Genomic DNA, 6,034 nt, shown 5'->3' with positions numbered 1-6,034 from the left:
ACTGGTCCTGGTTTTGTCCTCTGAAGCATTTCAGAGTCTAACTCCCTCATTATCCCCATGACAACTCTTCAAATACTGGAAGGCAATGAGAGCCTTCTTCACCCAGGCTGTACATTCCCGGTTATCACACCTCTTCATTTAGAGATAAACCCTTCATTCCCCCAGGACACTAACCTTGACTATATCCTACGTGGTCAATGTCCACGTTAAAATACACTGACCAAAAAAAAAAAAAAAAAAAAAAAAAAAAAAATACACTGACCAGAATGTGATACCATATTACCTTTGGGCCCTGGTGTGAAGGCTTCTGCCCTTTTCCAGGAACACACGTTTTCCTACATGAGAATAAAAATTTTGTTCAATCACTCTCCGTAGTAATGCCTGCTACCAAAAGCATAGGTGGTTGGACTCAACACTAATGTCCCAAGAATAGGAGTTTTTCACAGCAAACATTACGTTATAAGACTTACTTCAGTTTAGTTCAATACATGGTTTCATACACTCATGATATAGAAGGCTTTACGCTAGTGGATATGGAAAATACAAGATGTTTACATGGAGTAGGAAAAAAATCAGAAGAAAGCACAAATAAGCTATGAAACAATACAGAAAGGGATAAGTACCCTAAAAGATATATACACAATTGCTATTAGATACAAAGGAAGTGGAGGGAATTCCCTGGCGGGCCAGTGGTTAGGACTCCGTGCTTCCGGTGCAGGAGGCCCGGGTTCCACCCCTGGTCGTGAAACTAAGACCCCGCAAGACCCGCAGTGCGGCCAAAAAAAAAAGGTAATTGAAAAAAAGAACTATAGAAAGAAAAGGGTACAATGGCACTGGGAAAATAACAGCCCAATCAGACTGAAGTGCACAAAGCAAAAAGGGAAGGAATGGGATGTAAAGCTTCAGAATCTATCTGAAGAAGTTGGACATGTTTTAATAAATGCTTACTGATTACGCTAATTATATAAACTTGACAAATCACCTAGTCATGGCTGAGGACTTTTTTACTCAGTGTGGGAATCTCTGAGATATTCATTTCCATACTCTTAATATAGTCAAATAAAATTTCAGCCACACAAAAACAGTTAGAACGGCCATCATGAAAAAGAGGTAACAAATGCTGCAGAGGGTGTGGAGAAAAGGGAACCCTCTTGCACTGTTGGTGGGAATGTAAACTGGTGCAGCCACTATGGAGAACAGTATAGAGGCTCCTCAAAAAATTAAAGTAGAAGTACCATACCATCCAGAAATTGGAATATATCCAAAGGAAACAAAAACACTAACTTGAAAAAATCTGTACCCTGATGTTCACAGCAGCATTATTTATAATAGCCAAGATATGGAAGCAACTTAAGTGTCCATCCAAGGATATGTATATATATAGCAGATATGTATATATATATATAGTAGATATATATATATAGTAGAATATTATTCGGTCATAAAAAACAAGGAAATCCTGCCATTTGCAACCACACACATGGATGGACCTTGAGGGCGTTATGCTAAATGAAATAAGTCAGACAGAGAAAGACAAATACTGTGTGATGTCACTTCTATGTGGAATCTAAAAACAAAACAAAACTCATCAAAAAAGAGATCAGATTTGTAGTTACCAGAGGCAGGGGCCTGGGGGTAGGGGAAATGCATGAAGGTAGTCAGAAGGTACAAACTCTCAGTTATAAGATAAATAAGCACTAGGGATGTAATGTACAACATGATGCCTACAGCTAACACTAAATCCTAAGAGTTCTCATCACAAGGAAAAACATTTTTTTTCTTTTTTGGCTTTTTCTTTTTTTATTACATCTATATGAGATGACGGATATTAAGTAAACTCTGCAGTAATCACAATATATGTAAGTCAAACCATTATGCTGTATGCCTTAAACTTATACAGTTTTATATATATATATATATATATACATCAGTTATATCTCAATAAAACTGGAAAGAAAAACTAGAGGTATAGTGTATATAAATATTTTGGCAAACACAATAGCAGCTAACATACTTTATTTCATACTATTCATATGTCAGGCACTGTACTAAGTGCTTTACATGAATGAACTCATTTAATACTTATAATGTCCATATGAAGTAGGAATTGTTATTTTCTCCTTTTCATAGAAGAAACTGAGGCACAGAGAGGTTAAGGAACTTGCCCAGGATCACACAGCTAGTGAGTAGGAGAGTTAAGACTTGAACCTAAAGTCTGGCTCCAGAGCGAATTTGCTACACCATGCTGCCTCTCACATTAAACATGCAGTTACTTAGTCTAACAACCTGTTTATAACCTTACTTATTCAGGCTTTTAAAAAGCTGTTTTTAGCCTACAGGATGAGCTCAAGCAACTTTTTGGGTTTATATCTATCTGTTCGTCTTCCGGAACGCTTACGCTATTCTGGATACTGATTAAGGGGCTCATTTAATGCGCTGAATCCCAAGAACTCTGAATCACCATGGAGAACAAGTCATTTCTCTACAGCTAACCACAGGAAAACTTGCCGGTGGTAAACATATATCTATAGACCATACACAGTTCCCCTCATCCCTCCTCTAGAGCAGTGTTCGTAATTAACAGAGACTCAAAGCTGCCACTCCCTCCCCACTTCCAGGATGGCTCACAGCTGAATGACTAGAGACAGATAAAAATGTAACCTGCTGTGAAAATCTCCAGGAAAGAAAATTCCACAGCCACCCCCAAGGTAACAAATCCCCTGGCCTGACCCCTTGGAGTCATGCCTATTCATCAAACGAGAAAGTTTATTTACAGACTTGCAATGAAACGGCTTTGTCCTCACTTCCTCAGGGGCCCTCAGGTCCCTGCAAACCTGCTTTGTTCCCCAGCAGCTGGCTCCGGCTCATTCTACGATCACTTAATTGGGTTGTGATCTGGTTTTCTGGTCCTGACTCTTCTGCCACCGAGGAAACTTGCTGAAGTTAGCAGACCCAGCAGAGGAGACTTAAGGGAATTTGGTCCCCCAAAAGAGAGATGTTCTCACTGACCAAAAATCTGCGCAGACATACAGATCCGAGGTTGCACCCACCCAGGAGGCTTGCCCTTCCTCCACCTTCGTCTCCGTGTCAGCTAAGCTGTCTGCTCTGATCGATCCTCCTTTTGGGGGGCTCACTGACTTTTCAAGTCCTCAGACACTCGCAGGACTGGGTTACACTGGGTAAGAGAGCCTCAGAGTCTGAACGGCAAGAAGCTTCCAGACTCTTGTAGTGAACACTCTTGCGCAGATCCTCAGGGTACAGCTGGGCCCTCCGCATCCTCCCACCAGAAGGAGAGGAGTAAAGGGCACAGTCATCCCTCCTTTCATCTCGTACTGATGAGACAGGAGGGGAGGGGGGCAGGGCACAGCCTTTAAAAGAATGACACGGCCGTTGAGGATATGACATAAACTGGTTAGAACCTACTAGGTCCAAGATGGCAGAAGATTTGACTTCCTGTAGACCTTGAGCCGCATTATATGCTCATTATAACACAATAACATCCAAATGACACACCCACAGATGCCATGACAGTTCTGAGGCCAACCATAAAAGGCCAAATAGTGGGCAGTGGCCCAGTTCCCGGAAAGCCCTGCCCCTTCCCCAAAATAATTGGAATAATCCTCCCACTCAGCCTATGCAATTACGCAGCCCATATTTCGGGGCCCCTCTTGCCTTTTGAGATGGACCACATTCTATCTGTGGAGTGTATCTCCCAGGGCCACTCTCACCTTCTGAGACGGCCCGCACTCTGTCTGTGGAGTGTATATCTCTCTCAATCAATCTACTTCTTACCTATCACTTTGCCTCTCGCTGAATTCTTTCTGTGCCGAGATATAAAGAACCTGAGCTTCATTAAGTCCTGAGACTAAGTGAGTGATTTCAAGGAAAAGGCAGTGGGTTCGAGTCGAGCCCATGGGTTCAAGCCCCAGTCTGAGTTTTGGCTGGGATCGAATCCCACGTGAGGCACGATTGGGTTCGAGTCCCAATCTGAGGAGTGTGGCTTCAGCTGGGGGTTGAAAAGTTCTCCTTGTATTGCTGTGTCTGGGAGGCGAGTATCCCACTATGAATGACTCCACTCAGAACAGGAGAGCCTCACATCACCAGCCTCTCCCAACTCCAACCAGCCCCTGGCTGGTTGTCAATTCACGAGGGAGAAGGATGCTTTCACATTCCTCTACGCTTCGTTCATTTATTCAACGAACACTTATCAAGCATCTACCAGGTTGCCCCAGATACTGCACCGAATGCTTGGGGGCACAAGGACGAGTAAGTCACTGCCCATACCTTCCAGGTGAGATAGACCAATTATAAAATGAATCACTGATTCAGAGTGGTGTGAGCCCTATACCTGCAGTGGTGTGCTCACAGGTCATGGGAAGGCACAGCAAGAAATAAATGACTGCCTGGAGAAGGTGCAGGATGTGAAGTTTCAGCTGAGCCTTGAGAATGGAGGGGAGTATGCGTGAAAGGCCAGGGGAATCAAATACTCCAGTCAAAGAAAGCACCTTGAACAAGATACCGAGATATAAAACTAGGTGCCATATGAGGGAAGAGAGAGTCTACTCTGGTGGGTAAGGGCTGAGGCAGGGAGGAGAGGCCAGAGCGAGTAACTTGAAAGATAGGTTGTGACCGCCTTGTGAAGGCCTTGCCAAGGAATGTGGTCCATGCAGCGGGCCACAGGATGCAGGCGAGCCAGGAGTCTTACTCTGCATTTTAGGAAAACCCCTCTGATATGGACCAAGTACTGGAGGTGGAGTAAATAATTAGAAGCTCATTCTAACACTCCAGATGCCTTTCTGTTGTTCTCCGTGCCTACACGTGCGGAGGGGGTTGTGGGGAGAGCGTGACGGCTGCTGTCAGAGGCTGGAAGGCGTGTCCTGAGGGAGAGGGCTCGGCCCCCTTCTCTAGAGGCCCCGCGTGGGATGAGTCCCCGCGGAAGAGTGAGATTTCCCCTCGAGAGGAGGTTGGGCAGTGAGGATGCAGAGTGTGTACAAGCGGTGCCAGGCCGCGGACTTGGAGAGGATGGCTGTTCTACTCCATGTTCTTCTTAAATCCACTTAGAGTCACACACTACGCTCAGGACCTACAAAAGGATTCCCCCAAGGACGGCCCTATATGAACCTACTACTTCTGTGTGTGAGAGATATACTATGTTTTTAAATTTTTTGGCTAAGAGACAACACGGAGATTGGTGGCTAATATAAAAACTGCTGAATATTACTTAATGTACATTGCACGCAAGAAGGAGCCAGCAAAGCAAATATTTACTAAGCCCCTTTTGAATGCCAGGGCCAAGTCCATAGCACAGATCAGCTTTTATCTTGAAGGCTCTAGTTCTAGCTTGCCAGGGTAGCTACCTTTATTGATCACCGACTCAGTGCCAGACTTCATACTAGCTGCCTTATTATACAAGTCTTAATCTGCACAAACAGCACACGAAGAAGGTATTCCTATTCCTATTTTACAGATATTGAAAAGGAAGCACAGAGGGTAAATAACTTACCTAAGTCAAGGTGCTGGAGGGTTCTCAGAGAGGGGATTGGATCTGAAAGCCGGTTACCTCCAAGTCCTACATCTTGCCCCAAGCTGCCACCTTGGGGAGGTCAGGTGAGCTCTGAGAGGTGCTCTGACCCAGAACACGGAAGCCGACGTTGGAGCTGGGAAAGACAAGAGATGCAGGGTGTGGCTCTGGGCAGCAATACTCTTTCACCTGCTTTTTCTAAGTGACGCTGCTATCATTTCAGGGTTTTTCCAACCATCTTTTAGGATAGAATGAGGAATGGGTCATCGACCCTAGGAGGCCGAAGTGACTCACCTTCTAGCTCTGCCTTTAGAGCCTCTTTCTTGGGTAGCATAACCCAGGTCAGCATCCCCCGAAGCGTGTTTAGGGAAATGAGGTTCCTGAGAAGTAACTTTTTCAAAAAGTAAAAAAGCTTATTTAGTTTTGTGTAATGCAACAGTTCAAACACTCACTTGACCACAAAGCCTTTTTTCCATACAACACCTGGCACCCTGCAGAACCGACAGTTCCCAG

At 44.4% G+C, this 6,034-nt stretch overlaps 1 protein-coding gene across 1 annotated transcript in view; it reads right to left on the bottom strand.

Moving 5' to 3' along the window:
* Positions 1-6,034, bottom strand: part of UBE3D (ubiquitin protein ligase E3D) — a 292,261-nt gene that overhangs the window by 6,123 nt on the left and 280,104 nt on the right. The window contains exon 10 of the transcript XR_014267184.1: positions 5,504-5,657. The gene's annotated coding sequence lies outside the window, so the exon portion shown is untranslated. The remainder of the gene's footprint in view (positions 1-5,503; positions 5,658-6,034) is intronic.

This window comes from Balaenoptera physalus (assembly GCF_965194825.1).
Source record: "Balaenoptera physalus genome assembly, chromosome: 9".
Taxonomy (NCBI): Eukaryota; Metazoa; Chordata; class Mammalia; order Artiodactyla; family Balaenopteridae; genus Balaenoptera; species Balaenoptera physalus.
Note: the sequence above shows the minus strand (reverse complement) of the source record. Positions and strands in the feature narration are given on the sequence as shown.